Source organism: Centrocercus urophasianus, unplaced genomic scaffold (genome assembly GCF_019232065.1).
Source record: "Centrocercus urophasianus isolate 14NV4802_14NV808 unplaced genomic scaffold, USGS_Curo_1.0 seq_26, whole genome shotgun sequence".
NCBI classification, from domain to species: Eukaryota; Metazoa; Chordata; class Aves; order Galliformes; family Phasianidae; genus Centrocercus; species Centrocercus urophasianus.
Window position 1 is genome coordinate 12,002,379 of NW_024884822.1, and position 24,281 is coordinate 12,026,659.

The following is a 24,281-nucleotide window of genomic DNA, read 5'->3' on the forward strand; positions in this document are numbered from 1 at the left end:
AACCTCCATTGCAAATCTGTGGCAGGTGGATGGGGAAGTACTGTGCTAAACTACTGTGTTGCTTGCCTGGCCATACCTCAGATCTGAAATAGTTAATCTGATTTCAAGAAACGCTCTTACTGGTTGAAATGTGTGGCTGAATAACACAGGTGTGAACTGCCATCTCTGTCAGGTCTTAATAAACCAGATTTTTTGCAGCTATTCAAATTGTAGTTGTTAATACAGGAGATCAAATTGTGTGTGCTTGTGGCAGAATCTGTGATGGGATGCTTAAGGCATTGCAGGGTGCCTGGGGAAGGAGAGAGGAATGTGGGGTGAGAAGGGGTCAAAGCAGCAGAGTTGCAAACTGGCTAGATCCTGGTGATATTCAGTATATGAAATACTGGCTTATATAGAATGAGGAGATGGTCTTGGCATAATTCAGCAAAGAACGGCTCTTAAAAATGTGTGTCCTTTCTTTAGATTTCTTCTTATTACACTAAATAATCTCTGGCCTTGACATTTTAATTGTAAAGCCCAGATGTGAAAACTTTCCACCAGATCCTGGCAGAAATTCCAGCAAACTGCTTCAAATAGAGAAGTTTAAGAGGGGAAAAAAGTGTTTTGTTTTGGTTTTTTTTGCACTTGTAAATCGAACTGTTTCAAAACTTGTCAGCTAACATCAAACTTTCCAGGGTTTAAGAGAAGGTTAAGTGTTGCATGTCTTAGTGATAGTGTGGAGGAGATGTGGAACTGCTGCTTGAACATGCAGAAGTGTATTTGAAGGTTGAGGAGTGGGAAGCTTTTGACATGTTTGGCTGTCATGTGGTCAGACATCCAGTCGTTGGTGTTCAAGACTGAGCTAGAAGTAATTATTATAGCACTGCTGCTTTGAGACTTATTCACTGGTACCTGCCTGTAGGGGACAGTCGTCTTTCACCTGCCAGTTTAGTGAGAAGTAGATTAATTCCTTTTGTATCTGCTTTTCTGCCACGAGAGGTAGGAACTATGCATACTATCTATGAAGGTACACAAAAACACTTCTGTAGGTTTTTGTTTTTTTTTTTTTTAATTTGAGTCTAATGATGCCTATTGCTCTAATAGATAAGTTCTTTGAAAGGCAGCAGCCCAGCACTAGAGCATCTTCTGCAGGTCTGGAGCATGCCTAAGGGAGCTGGAGGGAACCCTTGTGGCTGTTTCTTCCTAAAACGAAGCATCCTGGCTCAGTGCACATATGACAGGCTCTTTGGTACAAGATAGTGCTCTGGGAGATGAAAATGGAGTTTGAATGGAATTCATGAATTGTTTTGACCAACTGCTGTGTTTCATGGCAAAAAGCATGCAGGCTTTATTGCCGTTGGTTCCCTGAGCCCCTTGGGTCGGGGTGGAGGGTGAGTCCCTGCCTTCACAACACTTGGTGGCCCAGTGTTTGCTTGGTTTTCACAGCTTTAAGGTTGGTTGTCAATGATTTGGTCATGCTGCTTTGCAACTCTTGTGTGCAGTAACAGCTCCCGGGTGGCAGGGTGGAAAGAATTCCCCACTTCGGAGTCTGCTGCAATTTCCAAATTGCACACCATTAATAAAGGCTCAATTATGATTAAGGAGTGTGGCAGTGGCCATCTTTATTTCTCTGTGGGATGCTAATGTTGGGCCAACTAAAGCAAGACTTTTACACTCAGATTGCCTGTAGCTGAATGTGTTGAATGTGGTGTCAGATCAGTTCAGTAGCTCTTGGGGGAACTGTAGGCATTATCAGGCAGCCTTTGTTGTCTGAGCAGCTCCCTTGTCCCACTGGAGACTGGAAAATCAGTAAGGGAAGATGGAGAACATAGCAAGTCCTTGTAATCAGTCTGGTAAATCCAAAATGTTTGAACCACATGTCTTCCCATTATCCCACAGAATTTGAATTCTTCACTGCTTTGAATCCAGAGAAGACATATGGGTGGCAATAGAGGGCTGTAAATGAAATTCCCATGTGAGAACAGGGGTGATGGAATGAAGCAGGAGGGAGGACTGCTCTGCAGGCATGGCCACTTCCATAGGTGAGAGCATCTGAAGCTTGCGAGGGCTGGAGCAAAGAAGCATTGCTGGGAGTTTAGTGGTGCTGTAGCAGTGGGGAGAGTGAGGGCTGAGGCTGGTTTGCCGACCTGCGTGCAGTGACTGCACTGTGATTCTGGCATATGGGAGTTCATTGTGCAGGCATGTGGACCAGCACTGTTATTTAGTAAGATGGAAGCTTCTAGCAGTGCTACTTGGCTTGTCTGCTCCATATCATGCATTTTTTTTTCCTTTGGTGCCCATTAAATGCTTACCAAGAGAACTGCTGGGGTTTTTGCTTGCTGTTGAGTTCCTTAAAGGCTGTTGCACTGAGCTCTGGCATCACAACGAGGCATTTCTGGTGCTTCTGCTGACATCATTGGTTCCCATTAACTTGGAGTTGCAGTTAACGTATTGGTTGTATTTCCCCCACACCCTGTTGTTTTTCTTTTTTGCCTGCAGGAAAACGTATGGTCTTTTGCAAACCCTGTTTCTTATTTAGCTCTGGCTTCACAGAATGCCTGTAAAGATTGGTCTCCACGAGAATCGCTTGCAGATAATTTTTGTTGCAAACAGAATCCTGTAGTACATACATGTGCAGCCGGGCTGGCTTCTCAGAGCATATGTAATGTTTTCTAGATGGAAAGTCTGAGATGAAATAGATCATGACATTTTCAAAGTTTATGAAACAATAAAACAATAATCATGGTTAAAATTCAATAAATGTGTGGTGGTGTTTTTCTAGCACAGAATACATTTCTGCAATAAACCGTAATTAATACAGTCTGTGTTAAACGGATTAATTCCTTTTAAAATCAGAAACTTTCCATGCCCTCAACTCAGACAAACATGCATTTTAGCAGCCAGTGTCTAACCCGAGAAGTACAAATCTTCTTGCTCCTTTGTTATTTTTTAATGTATGCCTTGAGCAAGGACCAAGTACAGCTCAGAAGCTGCTCCGGGTGGCATCTGGCTCTGCCCATGTGCACAACCTCCTCTTGCTGGGAAACTCATACAGCCTAATATCTGTCTATATGGGATTGAGTGTGTTTCTTGTAAGAAGTGATTTCCTCACCAGCTGTGATGCCTTTCTCCAGTTGGCACAGTTTCATGCCCTTTTGCCTGGGGTGAAGCATGTGGCTGTCAGAGTCACAAACTTCCATGGGAAGCAATGTCTTGAATGAGGAGAGCTGCTGGTGATGGTTTGAGCTGAGCTTCACGTTGCCTTCAGCTGGAAAGGTGCATGCTATTTTCTTGCTGCTCAGGAATGTAGTTAGGATCAGTAGGCAGACTCGTTTCTTTGGTTAACCAGAATGTCAGAGTGGTGTTGGATAGTGCAGTGGAGGGGAATGCCTGAGGAGCCCTCGTTCCAGCAGCAGGGCTGAAAGAAGCACATCTGAGTGCCCAGATTTGCATGTCCAAGGCTGTGCATCAACACAAAGTGCTTCACGGGTGACATCTAAAGCTTCTGTTGTATCAAGCATTTAATTTCTTCAAAGCTGTAAGAGTGCCTTAGTTTTTACATTGCTGAGATGAACTTTGTACTTGCTACATACACCAAATAGAATCTGCTCTGAAAATGCACCTTTTCACCTCTATCCAGCTGTGTTTTTCCTAATAAGTGTATTTGAAACAGACCTAACTGCCAAGGAAAACATTACCTCTTCCTCTTGCTGGGAAGAGAGGATTAAATTCTGCTTCCTGATGTGATGGCTGGATTTCACACAGGTAGTTTGGATCTCATAAAAGTCCATTTTGAGGTTTCAAAAGGAGATTTTTATATTGGCACTGACTTGTGGCTTCGAAGAGCGTGTACTTTGGCTGCAGGCACACGGATCTTGTTCCAATGGAGCAGAGATGCCAATCTCATACCAGCAGTGTAAAAAGCCCCTCTCACAGCTTTTGCTTTGCTGTAAAATTCAACACCGACGTAAGTTGCAAATATAGTCCACTGAGGTGAATAAAGCTGCACAGAAGTAGGTGGAGGATATGTTTATCAAAGCTCTGTGTTGGTACGGTTTGCATTGCGGTTGCTGGAAGGAGTCGTGGTGGTTGTATCACATCTTCCACTCGGCAGCAGTGCCTGGGTGCAACTTCTGGGAAAAGCTGGAGCTGTGTGGCTGGGCACAGTGGGGCCTCCCCAGTGCAGCAGGTCTGCTGGAGCCTGAGGATGCCTGGGTTAAGAGGGGCTGCGTGCCCAGCAGCAGGCACCTGCATCCCGAGGTCCCAGCGGGCTGACAGCACCTGATTCTTACTGCAGAAAGCCAAAGGCAGGCTTCCCACTGAGAGCAGAGACTGGAAATAACAACGTAAGCAAATGTTTCTGTAAAACTCAGATTAATCGTGTGTGAACCCATGCTCAGAGCTGGCTGTGGTCTGTGCTTTGCTCCATGGACGTGATTCAGACCTGTTGTCCCAAGAGTATGGGATTTGCTGCAGCAGAGCTCCAGGTAGATGTAAGCTTAAAGTATGGATCCTTAAGTGCAAAAAATGTGTCTCAAGTTAGGACTTATGGCTCAAAACCTGATAACATGCTGCTGAACACTTCCTGAATGAACATATCAATGACTCGTTTTTTTTACAGAACTAATTGAGTTTGTCATATTCACAGTGTTTATGGCTGTCCCTGGAATTCACCTTGTGTTTTCACACACCTAAAAGTTCAGAACCTAATTGTTGATTGAACTTTTAACCACAAGGAATCATGCCCTTGTGAGTTTTCATGCTGATGCTTGTACACATGATAAGCATTTCTGCTGTAAATGCCTTCTGTGCTGTGGCACTGCTTAGTCTGGGCTGATCTCCCTCTCCAAATTGACTTTTCACCACCCCTTACACAGGAGATGTGTAGCATTATAAAATAATGTCCTTCTCCTTCTAGAGAGTGATGCTTGAATAATGGGAAAAGAACTGTTTCTGGATGGATAAAAAAAACATGTATTTTAACTGTGGCAAAAGCTCTGCAAGATCTCGCTTCCCTGTTGTTCTTTTCCTTCAAAGCATGTGCAGTACCAAGGAGAGATGTAATAACTTGTAAATGTGTTGGGCAGACATCCAAGGCTTTTACATGTTAGGGTAAAATAGTCCTGAATGTTTCTGCCTCACCAGGCAGGCTTCAGTCTAGGTGGGTATAAAATGGCTTGCTGGTAAAGGACCATCCTATGTCTGTTTTTGCAAATGGCATGAAGGGCAGCACAGCTTCACAGCTAGCTGTGACTGTAGGACTCAGAGTATCACATGTTTTTCAGATGTGGATGGTATTCTGTGTCCTTCTCTGCATTTGTATTTGCAGTCAGGGGGAAAAGACTGAGTGTGCTCGAATATCTACGCAGTCAAGTCAGCAGGCTGTCCTCCTGAGGGGCTTTGGGAGGGCACAGCAAGACAGACGGCCAGGAGGAGTCTTTGTGTTGGCATCTATGAGTGTGATGTCCAGAAGTGCTGAGGCTGAAGGCAGAGGCAGAAGTCTGCCTTGGTATGTGGACTGCAGCAGAAACGCACTGAAGCATTCAAGTTTTAAATTAAAGTAAGGCAATTATCCCCAGGAAGCAATAGGTTGTGAGAAATCCAGTGAGTCAAATAATTTTCTCTGCTTAGGATGGTTTCCAGTTTTCTTCCTCTGAGTACCAAAAGCCTTTCTGCTAATTCTGACCTCAGAGTTGAACGAACACTTTAATTAATGTGTGTGTCTACTGCTTAGCCACGAGGAAAAATAGCTTGGAAAAAAAGTTTGGCTTTGAAAAATAAATGGCATGGATGATTTTGACCTGAAAAATGCCCATTTACGTTAATGCTTCTCTTGTTCCTTCAGCACTCTGTTTCTTTCATATGAGAAAGAATATGGCAACCTGTAAGAGAAGTGGTTCTCAGGTGCTTTGCTCCTCAGGGTAAAAACATAGTCCTGGGCTCCTGCACTTGTTGGGAGGTGCTGGGACTGCATGAGAGCAGCATGCCTGTCTGTCTGTCCCAGTATGCTCCTGCAACTAGTGGCAACGTATGATGCTGCTTAGGGCACGCAGGTGAGATTGAAAGCTGACATAACACAGCAGAACTGCAGTCATGAAATTAACACCTCGCTCCTGAGACCACATCAGTGGTTTCACCTCTCCACCTGCTTTGCAGCTGAGTTCATTTGAGATGCACAGAAGTACCTTTGGTTGCTGGGAAGGTTTTATTGCAGCAAATTTTCCTTCCTTTCTTCCTTCCGTCGATGGCCAGTTGCTGCAAATCTGCAAAGCAAGTGACTTAGCCAGCCTACAGCAGAACCCCTCATAGTGCTGTGATGTACCTCTGAAGATATCTCACACTAGCTCAAGCTTTCTTTTCCCCTTACTTTATCTTTCCCTTCCTCTGAGAAAGTAACCATTATTATCCTGAGCGTGATGGAGTTGGTAGCTGCTGGTTTTCCTCTTCTTCTCTTTTGCTTTGCCTCTGGCTTTCACCTTTTCCTGCTGGTTCTAAGTTACTTCCTCACACAAATACATAGAAGGTTACTCGGGTATCTACTCGGCTTTCTGTTGCAGTGCTTTGGGCTCTGCTTGGTATGCAGGTGCTGGGGCTGCTGTGGGTACGGCGAGTTGGGGGCCTGCAGCTGCAGATCAGCCCTAGTTGGGAACGGGTTACTTTGGAGCACGAATGCTTGTGAAGCCTCATTTCTGCCTGGTCCATAACTGGCCAGCAGATGAGCATGCCTGGCTTCAATCCTAAGGGAGAATGTTGGGAGAAAGACAAAGAGTTGCGTTCTGCTATGAAGAGTGAGTTGAAAAAGATTGAGTGCATTGGTGAGGTGTTTTTTTCCCCTCTTATGTCCTGAGCTTTTCCCATCTGAGCTGAAGTCTTGCCAGCACTAATCAGTGGTCTAACCTGATGGACACTGCTGTGATTGTGTTGAGGAGAATGATTCCATTCTCTAACTGCAGTCCTGCTTCTCCTGACGTTCCTGTAATCAGCAACTGAATAATGATGTTGTTATGCATGAGAAGGGACTACTCCTTTTGAAGAATTTTTACTGGAGAGGTATTTAACTGTTTATAGTGATTAGTTATGAGTTTGAGTTGAATCAGCAGCAGATGTTCCTTTTGTATGAGCTGTACGAGAAGTGTACGTGTTTTAATGCTAGACTGACCCCTCAGGGCACTCCTCAAGTAAATCAGATGTCTTTAAAAACTCCTAACCTGTGTTGTGCCAGAATGGCATGGGCTTGTGAGATAAATGACAGACAGCTCTGCTGGCCTGGGGTCCACATCAGGGATGTTTTACTCTTCCAGGCAGCAAACATCAGGATGTGGCTCTCAAACAGGTTTCATACTAATTGAGTTAGACATGGATAAACCAACACGAAGAGTGACTTCATTTTCATGGACTGACTGGAGGAAGAAATTGACTAACAGTTATCTCTGTGGTTCATTTTATGACCTGTTGACTTAGAAAATGGAAAGACTCATTTGTAACATTACTTCATGTAGTTAATTGTCTGCTGGTTAAGTTTTATAGGTGTTTGGTTTTTTTGGCACTTCAGTGAGCAGGCGTCTGTGAATGAGAAGATGAAATCTTTGTCATGATTAAAAGGTAAAAATCTGTCCAAATATTTGACTCTGATTTATGTGATTATTCTTTGTTGGTTTTTTTTTTTTTTTTGTTCTGGATGAATGATGCCAATTTGGCAGCTCCAGAATCCGGTGTCATCATCATCCACAGCAGAAATACCAGAAGATAATGCTCAAGTTAGGTTAAACCACCTTGCAAGTGCATGTTTGGGCATGGATAATCAGGGAGTACTTCTCAGACTTCTCCAGCTACTTGCACTTGGTGTGTGAGTACCTCATGTTTTAGGGAATGAGACAAGACCAAGCACTCCAGGAGGCTGTTCTGGTTGCCAGAAACAGTTCTGGGGTTCTCGTTCATTAGTGGGATCTCTTGGTAACATTGCTCCTGATCAGCAGGTAACGGGGTGCTGACAAGCTGCAGTGACTTCTGTCATCTGTGGGGTTCTGTCTCAAACTGCTGAGGAAGTAGAAGCTTCAGAGTTCACCAGTTTTCCCTGGACCAGTTCAGAGAAACCAGTCTTCCTCACAAGATATACCTGCACTTTCAAGCAACTCTTAGTAAGCTCTTTTGAATAGCACAAAGATTCCAATTTGTATGACTCTGTGATGATTTGACTTAAACCCTTGCCTAACTACTTCTTAGATCTGTGTGATGTTATTGAATAAAAATAACTTAGGAACTTTAGTAGGGGAGGTGTTTCCTGATCAGTGTTTCTTCCCAGTTGGGATAATACCTGGATCAACTGTGAGCCATAGATAAAATCATGAAATGTCCGTTTCCTCTCAAGTGACCATCCTTGAATACTGAACGCACACTCTGATCCCAACTGGATCCAATTTGCTGAAAGCATCTGTGCATGATGTGTTTTCAGAGAGAAACTTGCCAGATGCATTTTTTCCCCCTGATAGTTCAATATGGTAATGTGCTGGGAGCGTTTTGTAGCACATGGCTGTTGCCTCTGCAGAGTTTGGAATGTGTGGGTGATAGTCCAATATTGAGTGTGGCACTTACAGAGAATGGAATCATATCATAGAATCATGGAATGGGTTAGATTGGAGGAGACGTTAAATCTCATCCAGTTCCAACCCCCTGCTATGTGTTGGTTGCCCAGGGCTCCATCCAACCTGGCTGGTTGGATTGCCCCGTCCCTGGAGGTGTTCGAGGCCATGGATGGGGTCCTGGGCAGCCTGGTCTAGCATTAAATGGGGAGGTTGGTGGCTCTGCGTGTGGCTGGGGGGGTTAGAGGTTCATGATCCTTGAGGTCCCTTGCAACCCTGGCCGTTCTGTGATTCTGGATGTGAATGCTTCCACGTATGGGGCATCTACAAGTTGTATGGGCAGCACTGCTTGTGAAGTCTTTGTTGATAACCCTCTAGTGGAGGCAAACAAGCTGTGCCTCTACTTCAGTACGTTATTTTCTAAGTGATCTTCTAAACTGCTGATTGAAGAAGGTTTCAGAGCTGTCACTGTCCTTGCGCTGGGCATGCGTGCCTTCACTTCTTGCCAAAATCAAGCAGATGATGCAGTTGCACAGGAATTGCTCCCTGCTCCACTTGCCAGGGCAGTGGGCTTTCTGATGTTGATGGGTGACCTGTGTCCTGCAGGTCTGTGCAGGTTTAATTACATATAACCAGTAAAGTAATTTTAATGCAGGTCCAAGGTGTTGACTTCTTGCCAGTGCTCCAGTTTGGGTCTTGGGGGCTCTTTGACTCAGGGATGCTGCTGCATGCTGCTGACCTGTGAGGGAGAGTGCCTGTGGGGCTGAGCCCCTTCCTCCCTGGGGGTGCTGCTGGGGTGAAAGCGGGGTGGTTTGCTCTGCCTGAGCACTTCCTGTGCTTGCTTAAACATAGCATTTCCCTTCTGAGTTTCTGTCTAAACATATAGTGTTACCCTAGCATTTGGTTAGCAAGTTTGAAAGGCTGCAAACATTTAATGAATATTAAAATTCAGGGCTGCACTGAAGTTCTACTGTGAGAATAGCACCTTCATCTTCACAAGCTATGTGTTTCAAATCCTCTGGGGAGGATCTTATTTCTCTTAATGCTGTGGTGTCACTTGGGTAAAGAGGGACGTAAATGGATTTTATTGATCTCTGGTTTTGGTTCACATATCATTAGCAGGGTTTTCTCTTCCTGTGGGAAGGGCCTGATTTGTCTTCAGACCTCCCCAGATTTGTGGGGACAAGCAGCTGGATTGCTTTTTTTATTTTTCCTTGGAAAGTGTAACTACAAACCTGAGTCAGTATCCCTAGGTAGGACTTTGGGTAGTTGCTTTTCATGCATGTCACTAAAACTGAGGATTGAGATGCTCTTAAAGCCTTGATGACAGGAACAGCTCGCTTGGTCCATCTCTGAGCAAGAGATACCAGGACAGAATGCAGCAGTGTAAGATCGAAACGTAAAATAAGGTCTCCAAAGTGAGAGAGGCAATCACAGCTGATACCATAACAGTGGTACCATCTGGATTCTTCTGCTTGGGCAGAGCAGTGCTTTGGAGGTGTGAATTTACTGCACTGCCTACAGCTCTATTGGAGTGGCAGAAAATGCTTCAGAAGTGAACAATCACTTCATGGCAATAAAATCTGAGCAGACCTGTCCCTTGGCATGGCCACAGGCTGCACGCTTACCAAAGTGTGGGTGCCTTTGGGGCAGCTCCCCACCTGCAGCTGTGCCAGCTCTGGCAGAGGGGAATCGTGCTGCTCTCAATCCCGTGCCAGCACAGTGCTGAGGAGAAACATCTAACTGCATTGACAGATCCATCATCTGCCTATGGACATCCTCGTGTGCCAGCAGGAGAAAATGATGTTTGTGGTTGGGGTCATGCACGTGGCTGTGTGTTGCTCCCTCTTGGAAGGGGCTTCTTCCTCTCTGGAATATCACAGAATATCAGAGCTCTCTGGATACCCCCAGAGCTGCTGGTTTTTGGGGTTGTTTGTTTTTTGTTTTTTGGTTTTTTTTTTTTAGTGTTGTGATAAGCCACAGCATTTTAATTTCCTTGTGAAAAGCGTTGTTTAAGTGTGCTTAGACTGAAGGAGCATTTATTGCTGTTTGATGTGGCCTGATTGCGAATGTCATCTGTTAAACACACGCCACGTGCCATGTGGAAGGTAGGAAGCTTTTTCCTTCAGTCCCACTCCAGCATGCAGGGGAAAGACTTGGTCTGCCATTTGTCGTGGCTCTGGTGGTTCCCTTTAGATAGCTGCTGGGATGTTTCCTTCTCACTGGCTTATGATAAAGCCTTCAGGAAACAAGGTCTTGTTTGAGGAGTTGCTTTGTGGAGCTGCATGCACAAACCATCACACAAAGCAAATGGGAATCTGAGCACTTGTTTTCCTAAGCTTGGTCTTGGAAGTGGAACTAAGTGCTGAATTCAAGTCCGTTTGTTAAACTAAATATTTTGCTGTGTCTGCCCATCTTTCTCATAGCACTGGTCTATGTGCTTGCCCCAAGGAGTAGCACCTTGTGTAACTTGTACTGGGCAGTGTGTAATGATAATTGTTTCTGTGTACTGCAGAGCATAACATCTGAAAGTGTGTTTTTGCAAGAGGAAATATCAAAGACAGCTCTATGTTGGCTGGTGAGAAGGCAGTGCTGGGAGCTGGCAGGGCTGGGATGTGGTCTTGGGGAGAAGCTGGCTGTGGGCTGGTCACTTACAGGAAAAAATCAGGTGATTATGTAAGAACAAGAGATTCCTGCAAAGCATCAGTACGTTCCATGGAGGGTCCATAGGTAACGCAGGGTGCTGGCAGTGCTCGTGACTGCTGGAGCAGTTGGAATTGTGTAGAAACAGTTTGTTTAACGTGATCTCTATCTACAGATAGTTCTGAAGGGGAATGGGCTTCTGTGAGTGTGAGCTCTGCTGTGCTACCACAGAAGGGCAGAAATGGTGGCTCTCAGGAAGAAGAGTTTTCAGATTGACTCAGACTCTGTAAACTGGTGTGCTCAGGGTTTATTTTGCTAAAATCCAGAGTGGTAACACCTGGTTTGAGTTTTTAGAGGAGCTTGTTGCCTGCACTACTCTATCAGTAGTGCGTGACATTTTCCATTACTTTAGGAAAGTTTTAGGAAGTTTGTTTAACAGATGTACTACTGTGAATTTTTTTTTCCAGTTTCTATAAATACAAATGCTGTTTTCCAGTCTGAAAGAACATGTTTCCAGGCACAAACTGATTACACTTTACATCTTGCCTATAGTACAGTGCTGTGTGTATGTTGATTTTTTCCAAGGAAAACCTAGGACTTAATGGTCAGGAATGAGTCAGAGCATACATTGCTTCCCCCCCACTGCACATCTCACTGTGCACAGATCTATGTCCGCTTCTGTAGCAGTGATCTGGTCTCTAAAATCTGCCTTTGCTATCCATTACAGTTAATTGTAATGTAATTTTTGCCTGTGAACATCTGATAGACTCTGCACGTGATCTGAAGGAGCTCACCATGCACTGAGACTTGATGCTGACAGCTGGAATCAATTATGAAACCTAATATGAGATTAAAAGGTTCCTGAGTATATTTGTAATTGAATTGTAGCAAATGCCTGATTTGTGCACTGGACAGTGCACAAGAGACTGCAAACGCAAATGAACCAAATTATAATTCAATTAGGTAAATGCTTCCAGAGCACTTCACATCACAGCTCTGAGCCTGCTTAAAGCAGACAAAATGTTTTAGCCAATTTCTTTTAAGATAAGAAAATAAGCTCTTATCCACAGGTTGTCCTTTGTATCACTTCTGGAAATAAAAGAGAAAAGGAGGAATTACGATCATTCATAGTGATTTAGAACAAAGGCCCATGTAGATCCAGCTTGGAAGCTCTGCCCAAATTTTGCTGTTTCCATGAGGTATTTGGTTCAGGCCTTCTCAGAGATGGCCACCAACTACGACCTGGTTGACTTAGATATATTTCAGCCCAACTTGTGCTTAGCTTGGGATTTCTGTTTGTTTCCTTTTCCTGAGAACTTCCCTTGTTTTTAACTTTTTAAAAAGAAAATATCAGAGCGTCTTGAGGGTTTCTCTCAAGTGTTGTGATGCTTAATTCCCCTCCAGCTGTTTTGTTTAGCTGCACGAGAAATTGAGTCCTTATTAGAAACAAGTGTCAAAGCCTCAGAGCGCAAGGGGGTGGGAAAAATTCATTTTGAACCCAAAATGAGAACCAAAGTGCCCAAAGTGTTTGTGAAAAGTGAAGACTTCAAACCACTTCTGGTTTCCCTTTCCCAAAGGCAGTATTGTAGTCCAGAAGCCCAGGTGTGGTAAGCAAAGGTATGGCTGTGTCTGTGGAGCAGCAAATGGTGGTGGATAAGGTGTGCAATGACTTGGGCTGGTGATTTGCAGGAGCATGACAAGCTTAGTCAGAATAGGAGTTTTGAGTTTTGCCTGACATAGATCTGATGCTGATTCTTATTGCTTTCCAGCAGGCTACTTTAGCAGTAAATAAATCCCTCTTAAATAATTTCTGGTGGGAGAGGTTAATGTTAAATGGCATTATGCTACCGAGCAGCCAACAGCAAAAATGGCTCTGTCTGTTGAGCTGGGCTTTCTTGGACAAACTTCCCAGGTCCTTGAGTACAGCTCACCCCTAAATACCCATTTAAACAAAATAAATTAGGTGCCCCACAAATTTAATTGTTGGGAGAGGTCTAATTTGGGCAGGCTGCAGCCACATGGTGAATACCACAGGAAATTGCTTAATGAGAGCAGATATAAGAATATCTGCGCCTCTAAAAAAATGTTTGGCTTGTGTGCTCCCGGATAACGTGAATTAGTCTGTGTGCTTCATGAGGCCCTTAGGGCAAAATTGGCACCACTTTCCTGTCTGCATTAGGAAATAACTGCTGCATAGATAAGGAAGGGCAAGGTTGCCTATTAATTTTAACAAAGTGGTGACTAGGCTTGCTGTTACTTCAGTGTATCCCATGGAATAACCACTGTTCTTCCACCGCTGGTAACTTAGCAGCAGATCTGTGGGATGCTCTGCCACGTCTCCTGCCCAGAGCAGCTCAGCCTGGGGCTGCTCACAGCACCTCGTGCTGCACGGCAATCTCTCCCAGCAGCACTGGGCTGATACGGTGCAGGCCACTGATCTGAGCAGCTAAGCATCAGATTGCTGTGTAACAGCTGAGGCTCAGAAATAAGCGTCACTCTTCAATATTTAGCTCAAACCTTCAGTGTTCCTTGCCAGAGTGATGATAAATACAAGTGCTCATGTCAACTCTTGTGTGTGTCTTGCATAGGTATGATTCACCCAACAGGTTTAAATGGCTGTCACCTGCAGTCTATAAATATTTTAATTAAAACACCTCTTCCATATAATTGTGGGGTTCTTAGATGTGATGATATAAACATTATTTCATTGTGTTTATGACAGCAAGCCAGGCCTGTTCTCCCTGCAAGTTTCAGAGTCAGTGGAGCTGCACCAGAGATGGGCTGAATGTGGTCCGTGGAAGGCAAATATCCATGTGTCTGATGGCTCTGGTGTTTGTGGTAGGCACTTCCCAACACCAAACATCTTGCTCATTTCAATTTCTTCTTTGAAAAGTCTGAAGCCTGAAAGGCTGTGTGATGAATTGCCAAAGTTCACATTTTAAATTACATTCCTTCTGGGGTATATAAGGAATAAATGAGCATCATGCTGCTTGTGCATTTCTTGTTCACTTTATTATGTTCTGGTTTCAAAAGAAATGCGCTTTTTTTCCTTTTAAAAAAAAAAAAAACAACTTGTGAAATTAAATGTGCTGTTTTACCAAGATAATGCACGTTCAGACTTCCTGGGGAGCGGATGCTCGCAGATGAATTTTGTATGCTGTGCATCTCTGGGTCCCCACCGTAACCCTTAGGATGGGCTGAGGGAAATGCTGAAACCAAGGGACTTGCTGTTCCTCAACTTGAGCTTAACATGCTGTGTGCACTGCTTGGAGAGGGAATCGATGTAAATGCATATGTTCCTATGATTACCTTTTCTCTTAAATCCTTTTTGGTTAGATTTAAATCCTTCAGCATGAGCTGTCTGTTCAGCAGTGCCTGCAGCGCCCAGAGAAATAAGGAAACTATGAACGAGTTAATTTAGGAAATGGCCCTAAAATACCTTTTGGCAGACTTCTCCAGGAATAGGCTGCTTGCCATAATGCATCTTCAGAGTTGCAGGAAGTTTAGAGCTGATCAAATTTGCAAAGCTTTGAGCTTTTAGTGGCTTGGGTTTGTGGCGTATGGCTGGGTTGAAGCAACCTGTGTCATCTCAGCTCTTTGAGGTTAAAGAGGGGGGAGAAAGGGCAAAATAAACAATCAAGCCAGTGCAGCTTTGAGGAGCTGAGGTTGTGCTTGTCCCCGATTCACTTCTGCATGCAGGAGTGGGGCTTTCCATTGGACATACTTCTGTATAAAAAATACTGAGTGCTTGAGCAAATGCACAGGCACATGGAAATAAAGTTGATCACCTATTCTGGGTGTGTTGGCTCTCAAACGTTTCTCACTGAGCTTCTGTCCTTGCAGGGCAGAAAAGACACCCAGTCCATTACTGTGCCTTTTCTTCAGAGCAAGTGAAAACTCAGAATTACCTGCATTTTTGGGTGGAAAAGTCTTTTCCCTCTTTTCTTTTTCTAGTAATAAACAAGCTGGAAAAGGAGGTGCTGCTGAACACTGATTTCGCCATAGATATTTCTCCAAATTGATTATTTTAAATTAAAAAAAGCAATTTTTTGTAAAGCAGCGATCATTCTTCCCAAAGCCCTCTTTGCAGCAGGGTGAGAGGATGTGTAAGAAAATGAAGCAAACCAGACCCTGACCTGCTGCTTCTTATCTGGTTGCCGTCAACCCAACTGGTCTTGATTGGTGATTTCTGCGTTCCTGCCGTTTACTTGTTTGCATGAGCATGGGCCAAATCAAACAGCCGCAGAATCTGCCTTTAATCTGCAGTGATAAAGAATACCTTAGAGAGGAAATGACATTGTAGTGCTAGGAGCAGAGGAGCAACTCAAGGGAAATGCATGTGAAAGCATTGCTCTGCTCTTCTTATGCTTTTGCTGTCGTGTTTTTCTCACGGTTGTGAAGGGGCTGTTGCAGAGGGAAGGGAGGCTGAGGGGCAGGCAGGTTCCTGCTTGTCACTTGGGAAAGGAAATTCCAAATTATTAAGATAATAGCTGCTCATAATTCCGCTCAAATTTTTACCTTGGAACGTTCTTTTCTAAATGATGTGGTGTTGACTTTGCTGTGATGTACAGTCTGCTCTTTCCCCAAAGAATGTTTTTTTTAAACTTTATTCATACTTGATGCAACACGTGTTCATTATCTCACTTTTTTTCTTCTCTCTTTCCTAATATTCCAAGATACGGACCAGTGATGAGTTATTTTGAATTATTCTTGATTTAGTGGAGCAATGCTGATGGTAGGTGGATGGTTGGACTGGATGGTTTTAGAGGTCCTTTCCAACTGTGGTGATTCTACGATTCTTTACAGAATGGATAGGCCTTGGAAAGGGCTGCCCAGGGAAGTGGTGGAACCCCCGTCCTTGGTTGCACTGAAGAGATGTGTGGATGTGGCACTTGAAGATTTGGTTAAGTGGTGAACTTGCTGATGTGGTTGGACTTGATCTTAAAGGTCATTTCCAACCTAAATTGTTCTGTGATTCTATGGCTTTCACCTATTTGACTCTGGATCTCACTCAGATCTCTGAGGAGAGGATCATGTTTCGTTATGTGTGGGCTATTATAGTCCAGAAGGTTTTCCTTTTCCAGCTGGAAATGCTGATGCCCATGCATTCAGAAACATCCTGCTTCTTAACTAAAAATAATTGTGAATAAATTTTCCCATCCTTCAACCAGTGGGTTGCCCAAAACCTGGTTTGTGTCTTATTTTCTTCTGCTCATAATCCCAGCTCTACATTGCTTAAAAATTTACAAGAAAAACTGCCTTCAGGCTGCATAGAATACTTCAGTCCTATGCAAAATTTAACAAAGCTGTGTGCAACTGAAGAACAGGATTAAAGTGGAAATGCCACCCAGTCACTATGCTCCTTGCTGTAACCTATGCCCACATAAGCACAAGAGCTCCAATCTTTACTGCAACCTCTTGCCTTACCAAGCAGCTTATCTCGGCGTGGAATTCCTGCTTAAATATTTTCAGTGAGCCAGTTTAAATAAACTGATGGATAATTCCCTCCTATTGCTCCTTAAAGCATTTGGCACATGTAGACTTCACAGAGCTTTTGAGACACATTAGCCTCGTGCTTTAAACTGGTAACCTGAGAGGGAAGCTGGTATATGCTTTAATTAGAATCAGTTTTAATCAAGGCAGTTTTTTTTGTTTGGCTGTGATGGGGCAGAGGTACTGCAGAGGATGGATGCTGCATTCGAGGCATCCTTGAGATGTTGCTGAGCAGGCATCAGGGCTTGTGTTTCTGGGGAAGGTGGAAGAGCAGGAGGTGTCATGTCTGGCACTCAGTCCTTGCTGTCCTCCAAGGAAGGATTTCTTAAGGCTGTGTGATATCACCTGAGCGTGCTTTGCCTTTCATTGGTCTTGCCTGATGCTAGTTTGGTGGCACAAGTCCTACTTTCAGCTCTTGCTCTCTCTAGTTGCCATTTTTAGTATCTTTGTATTTTTCAGTGGTTTTCATCTTGATCAGTGTCAGTTGATGTGTTAGCGTGGTCTATCAAAAACAGCCTGGAAATCTGAGGAAAGGCAGCCTTCCCTAAGGAGAATTTTCATATAGTATTACTACACGTGCTCTGAAGCAAAGCTTGCCTTGGAAATGTACTGTAAAGCACAGCTCCGGTGACTTAGTATGAAGTGGAAACCAGTTTCCTGTACTAAACTGGGGAGCTTATTTTGATGCCAAAGAACAAAATGTAGTATTTTGAACCTGGCCTGCTGATTTTTGCCTCTGATATTCTGCTCTCCCTGGGAGTTTGAGACATGGAGCCAGAGCTATGTATCACACAACCAATCTTCTGCAGGGGTCTGAGAGGAAAATGTTATCCTCTCTGTTGCCTTTAAATAACGAAATCCCAGACTGAGTTATGCATTTCATCTCTCCTGACTCTCCAAACAGAGTCTTTAGTGATATTTTGTAGCCAAGAAAGGGAAAGAAATACACAGGCTCCATAATTTGTTGTCATTGGTGTATTTTTGTTGAGGTTTTTGTAGATTTGGAAAAGAATATGCAATTGTCCTCTTTAATCTAGATCTCAAGAAACACAGTGGGTTAAGTACTGTTAATCAAAGCTTAATGTTGCCTGAACATGACAGATTGAGCCATAAGAAATCAATCATCTGGCAATAAAGCCTTGCAGCACGTAAAATGCCCAAGCAATTACATTCACATGCATCAGTTGGACTCATATACTTTAAAATATTGCTATTTCTGTGCTCTGTTGGAGATGGAGATGGCAGGAAGGAGAAACTTTGTGCCAAGTGCTTTGCTGTTAACGCGGAGAATGTACTAATATTTGAATGAGTATCAAGTCCCCCTTGTCTAGTTTTGAGCTGTGTGTTTGGCTGTTAGGTAGGTGCCTGAAACTGGAAATTGCAGTAAGAAGTAGCTAGAACTAGGAACAAGCACGGCTGAACTATTCTCAAATAAATATTTGACAGCACAAATGCCTTGCAAAACGACTATCTGATCAGTAAGGACATAAAACAAGGCACATAAGGTGCTTGTGCTTCTGAGTGGATTGTTTATCTTGGACTCCTGTGTGTGACTAAGAGCTGACCAAAATACACAGAAATAAAAATTGGGAAAATTTTGGTTCCTACAGAATATTGGCTGAAGATTGAGGGCAAAGCCATAAGCAGTGTTTTCTGCCTTTTGACTTTCTTGGCATCAATAAGGCCACAACTACTTTGACTGCTCAGAGCGAACAAGGAAGAAGCAGGTGCCAAGCAGGTGACACCATTCAGCTTTAATCTCTAGCCAGGTGCCATCAGGGAAGTTTCTATAGTGCCTTCCAGTATGGAGGATTACAATCAAAACCTATGAGTGCACAAAGTCCTGTACGTAACCTGAGAAACACAATGTTGGGAAACCTTATGGTGATGAAAAAGTTGATTTTCATCATAGCATTGCAGATTGAGAGATGAATCCAAATGCACCGTCAGGTGCTGTCTCTTTTTGCCCATTGGGAATTACTGTCAAGGCTCTCTGCAGACCAGAGGAGTGATCTTCATGCTGTTTCAATAGTGGCACTTCTATACCTGTAAGTGCTTGTAGTTCCAGAGTGTTCTGTCACCCACCTCAAGATAGGTGATCTGGAATAGGAGTGTAATCCCTATGTATGTAACTAGATTTTTCTTTTCATAAAACTATTTTTCCCTTGTTAAAGAAATTAAATTTTGACAGTTCAGGGAAGAGAGAGCATTGAACTCTTGGACAGTGGTGTGTTTTGTCCAATCTAATGTGATGCTCTTTAATTCAACGAGAACAAGTGCTCCTGAGTTAAAATCACTCTATCATTTTGACCCAGTGTTTTCTTCTATTTGGGGATTAGTCATTGCTTTCTTCTGCTTTTAATCAGCCTAATTTATTATAATAAAGGAGAGGTCATGCTCGCACTTTTCAGTTTGTTGGTTGTGACTTGCTATGTAATCAGTGCCATGAAGCTGTCTGCTCACCTGGATGCTTGCCTTACAAATGCTTTAGGTTATGAATCAGCAGCAGTGCCCTTGGTGTTGTCAGCTCAGAGGCCCTGAGTTGCTTTGGAGTTCCAAGCAGGGAGAATGCCTGCATTTACCATGGTTCTTTGTTGAGACCAGAGGTGTAAAATCATTCTGAGTGATCAGAAGAGCTCAAGATCCCAGGAGAGTCTCTGAGAAGGCTCTACCTGGCCAGCTGAATCAGCCTGGATGCATTACTTCATGCTCTCTGTTAGTGAGGCAGCCTAATTACTGCATTCATGAAAGCTAAAGTTTACTGAAGAGAACATCAGATGCCAAACCCGTCCTGGGCTGAGAGCCTCGCCTGCCAAATAGCAAAGGAACTCTGCCAGAAAGGATTAAAAACATGTGGCCAAAACCCATTGGCCTGCATTTAGAGCCCATGATGCTGTGTCCAGCACGGTGCCCTGGCACGATGCTTGTGTGTCCAGCACTCAGCTTTGCTGGCTGGGTATCTTGAATCCAGACCAGTTTTCTTCGCAACCTCAGTGTTTGTGGAGTTGAACCGTTGAAATTTTCTGACAATGTGGCTGTAAAGTGCCATTTCTTTTTGTCAGAGCAGCTTACCAACATATCCCACAAAGCTCCAAGTCAAAGGTGTGAAGCTTTTTGGAAATTCAGCCCTGCTTCCCTGCTTGCTGTGATAGAAGGGAAGAGCTAGGGTGTTTCTGGACTTAGCTAACAGCTGTCCAGCCAGAGAGCAGCTGTGTTGTTAGTGCTGGAAATACCCCTAACGTGTCACTGAGTTGCCAGAAAATGTATGAGGGATAAGCAGATTTTCCAGGTGATCACTGAAGAGATGATGGGTGCTGGGGAGGGGTGATCATGCAATTGAGGGCTATTTCTTCGTTAGTCCTTTCCAGAAGGTGCAGCAAAAAAGATCATGGGTTTCAAAGTAGTGTTACTCTTTACCTCTGTGCAGTACCGTGCTTTGAGCAAGGGTTAAACTGCTGCAGTAGTGGATGTGTTTTTAAGTAAAGTGTTTCTTGTACCATGGAAAACTGAGCATTTGGCTGTGGACTGGGAAGCTCATTTGAGCAACCTCATGAACAGCAAAGCAAATGGAGCTGAAATCCTTCAGGATGCCAAAGGAAAAACAGGTTAGCATGCTTGAGAGGCAGATGGAAACGGGTAAGGCTTCTGAGCTTCATAAGGCAGCATGAGATGGAGACAGGAGAACAAATGGCTATGGGGGAAGAATAAATTGCAGTTGTTTACAACTCGCGTCTGAGTCAGCAGCGAGCTGAAAGGTCAGCTCTCCTTGGGGGAAGGCGATGCTCTTTTCTTGCACCCCCTTTCAAGCCTACAAGAAGGCAGATGGCTGAAGAGATTGGTTTTTATTACTATTATTTTTAACTGAGCGTAGGTGGATAACATGAGGCAGTTGGTGGTCCTGGTACTGCTGCCCTCGCTCAGCGCTCGGCTTCCCCAGGGACTGGCTGCATGGCTCAGGACAGCTGCAGGCAGACTTTGTCATTTAGAATAAACCATCCAAGAAATAAAAGGATAAATTCAGTGGCACATGATGTTCCCAGAGGATGTAACTTAAGATCTTTCTGAAAAGGCTGACTTCTGCTCTGGACCTTGAACAACATGCTCAGAGCATGGAGAATTCATAAACATCACGGAAGTGTCTGTGTTTCCATGGCCTGGTGTGCACAATCCTGATGATATTTGGTGTTGTGCTGCCTGGCTTCTGTGTGGAAGGCCTCAGTTTTGGTATTTCTAACAATATCACCATGCACGTTGGCTTTGTTGTCTAAAATACGATAATTAGAACCATTAAAGGTAGTGAATTCAGAAGTAATGTTCTCTCAGTGTGTTAGGAAAAGCATGGGGCTGCCAGTCTTGCAGAGGAAGCTGTTTCAGTGTGTCTTTTCTCTCCTGTAGAAAGTGGAAGAGAGGTAGTGCTTAAATAACTTAAAATATTAAGGTATGTAAGTTAAATAATAATAATAATAATCACCATTTGCAGTGAAATCTTGGGTCATCCTAAGATGCTGTCAGTCCCTTTTCTCACATGTGTTTCTCTTGAGTTTTTATGTCCTGTTGTGCTTGAAGCACCCAGGGAATCTGGGGCAAGAATTTGCTGTTCCTGTGTCTTGGAAGAGCAGAACTTTGTTGAAGTCCCTCTTGTGCACTAACACAGCAACTGACAAAATACCTCCAAGTAATTGGAGTCTTAGTTATTCATTCTTAGCCTTGAATATGTTTCCTAGTAAGTGTGGAGGAAGGATTAGCAGATGCAAAGCAGTTAAGCAAGGAGGACGAAGGTGTGCATGTGGGTGTTTACTATATATCTTTTCTTGACAGCTGTTGATTCTTTGGATGGATTTATAGCCATGTGAGAGACTTGGTTTACTAGTGCTTTTAGTTCAGATCCTTCTAAGCTGAGTTGCCTTGCTGAGTTTACAGTGGGATTTCAGCAGTCAGAGCAGTCATTTGTCAGCTTTACTTACATAAACTGGAAATGTCCTGCTCTGAAACTCAAGATTTCCTGGAAATTTACAGCATTCTGACTCTTCAATGGAAGTTTGAGGTGGGAAGGGCACAGCCTGTTAGTCTAAATGCTGGTTCAAGCTGGAGATGTACCAGAGCCATCACTGAACGCTGGGCTGAGCTGTCTGACAGTGTGTAGGCTGTGATATGGGGCATCTGTCCTCACGTTGTCAGCACCAAGATGCTGCAGTTCAAAAGAGCTCTCGTCTTAATGCGTAGCCAGAGGCTTTACCGATGCTCCAGGCCTTTTTGGAGAGGAAAGACTTTAAAGCAGGGCATCCTGCTCAGATGTTGGGGTGAAAGAATCTTCCAAGAAAACCACCTCCAAGCTGTCTGCCAGACTGGAGCTCTGTTTCCCTGCAGATGTTTGGACATGCAGATGCACACATACAGCTGTGTAGTGCTGTGTGTGAGGGCACCCCTCACCCAGGATCAGAGCTGGATTAAAGCCTCCTGCAATGGCAGCGATAGGTTAAATAATATTTTGAAATATCCATGGGGAGGATCTGAAACTACTGCAAGGCCAGGCTCTTGTACCTGGCACTCAGCTCTGTTCCTGATGAGCTGTATGCGGTTTTTGTCCACATCGTTACAGCTGAAATTGTAAATATTTATAACCTATGACTTGGGGAAGAAATGTTTTCCAGCACAATGTGCAACTTAAGACTTGATTAATCTGATTGGGATAGTTTAATCCAAAGTGCTGTTACTCAGGGTTTTTCTTTTCCAGTTTGTGTACATTAGCCTAAAATTCTGGGAAACTGTCCTCTGTGCATGGCAAGCGGGAGGGGATGCTAGAAAATTACTGGCAAATCACATCTGCTTGTGACCTGGTTCCCTGCCTGTCGAGTTGGTGGAAGATCTCTCAATTACTTGTAAAGCTCATCTCCTTAAGTTGCTTTTCCTTTGCTCTTTAAATTGTTGGGTCTTTGCCAAATGCAGCTGGGGCAAGCACAGGACACGTCTTGCTTCCCACATATCCGCTACCACTGAAGGACACTGTCTGTGTTGGGGCTCTGGGAGCTGCTGTGCAGAGCTGGGGGACCTCTGCCCTTTCTAGGGACCCAGTTCTAAGCTGCGTGTCCCCCTCTGTCCTATTAAGAAAGTCCCTTCTCATGTTTGCATGAATTCCTCTGCAGAATAGGAGGTTGGGGTGGAATTTTTGGTGTTAGGCTATAGCCAGTACTTGGGGAGGGGGAGCAGATAGTGAGGTGGGTGCTTCCCAACAGCTGGCCAAATGCAGGCTGCCAGGGTTAGGCAGTGGCTCAGGGCTTCAGCCTTCCCTCTGGTGCTTGTGCTAGAGACAGTGGCTGTGCTCTGCACAGGGCAGCAACGCTGCGAGGCGCTGGGTGCACATCTCCCCACAGCTATGGGCACTTCCCCACCCAGCTCTTCATCTGCAATGACCTTTTCTACATGAATCCTACAGAAGGGAACGTGCTGATGGGTTGTGAGACTTCAGAATGGTGCAGGCAGTGCTGAGCACAAGCTGGGCTGTACCTTGCAGATGTGAAATGTGATGCTGTTGTGCTAACACCCCTTGCTTCTGGCTGGAGAGGGCAGCTGTCACCTTGCAGCTCTGTTGTGGATCATCAGAGCTACTCAGGCTTTTCTGGTTTCTGATGTATCTTTTTATTGTTTCTTTCTTCACAGTTTTGCATAAAGATCTCTTTTCTTGTTCATATTCCCATGAGAAAAAAATTCCTACATGCCAAATACTCTTTCAGTTACCTCTGGTTCATCTAAGGAAGCCTGCGCTCAAAGTTTTGCAGAGGTGAACAAACTGCTTTGTTCCATGCAATCTGCATTTAAAGAGTACAGGTGCCATTTGGCTACCAGCTGTCTAGCTTGAAAACCAAAGGCCCTCTTTGACTTCATTGGCCTTCAGCTTCTGTGGCACAGACAGAGACAATATAGCAAATTTTCCAGTAATAATAATTTCACTATAAGGATAAAAATAAGTGCATGAGTCACATAGTAGAATTACATGGGAAGAACGTCAGCTTTTTGACTGCATGGATTATTTGAAAACCAATGGGTGTCTTTTCAAAACATTTGTATTCTGCTGGCTATAGAAATAGAAAGCTGCTGCCCCACTGAATTTTAAAAAAAAAAAAAAAAAAAAAAAAAAAAAGACATCTGCTGCTTTTGTTGAACTTGAAATGACAATTTTTGCTTGGCTATACTTTAAAATGTCAGCGAGCAGTTCGAGTAAAACGCGTTCACAGAAGGTGGTGGGCTGTCATCAGTGCTCTGAAGGCAAAGATATGAGGACTTAAAGTAAATGTGTGTTGTATCTGTTAGGCCTGAATCACCTGAATTCATATTTCTATTTGCCATTACTTGCACATATCAAATTCAACTTGCAATTGCTGCAGAGTAGTTCAGAAATTATGGAATGCTGAGACTGCACTAATGCTGTTGGATAATGTTTCCATCCTCCTGAAGAGCTGCTGACCCGACGCTGTTAATTACAAAGCATTGGGTTTTAGATCCTGAAATACTTCTCATCTGGAACCTGAACTGATGTGTTTTGATGCAGATAGCTGGGCCTGTGTGACTTGTGCTTCGGCGATGAGAGAG

The 24,281-nt window shown here is 43.9% G+C and overlaps 1 protein-coding gene across 1 annotated transcript in view; it reads left to right on the top strand.

The window, feature by feature from the left end:
• COL23A1 (collagen type XXIII alpha 1 chain) overlaps window positions 1-24,281 on the top strand; it is a 159,097-nt gene that overhangs the window by 18,799 nt on the left and 116,017 nt on the right. The gene's annotated exons all lie outside the window — the stretch shown is intronic.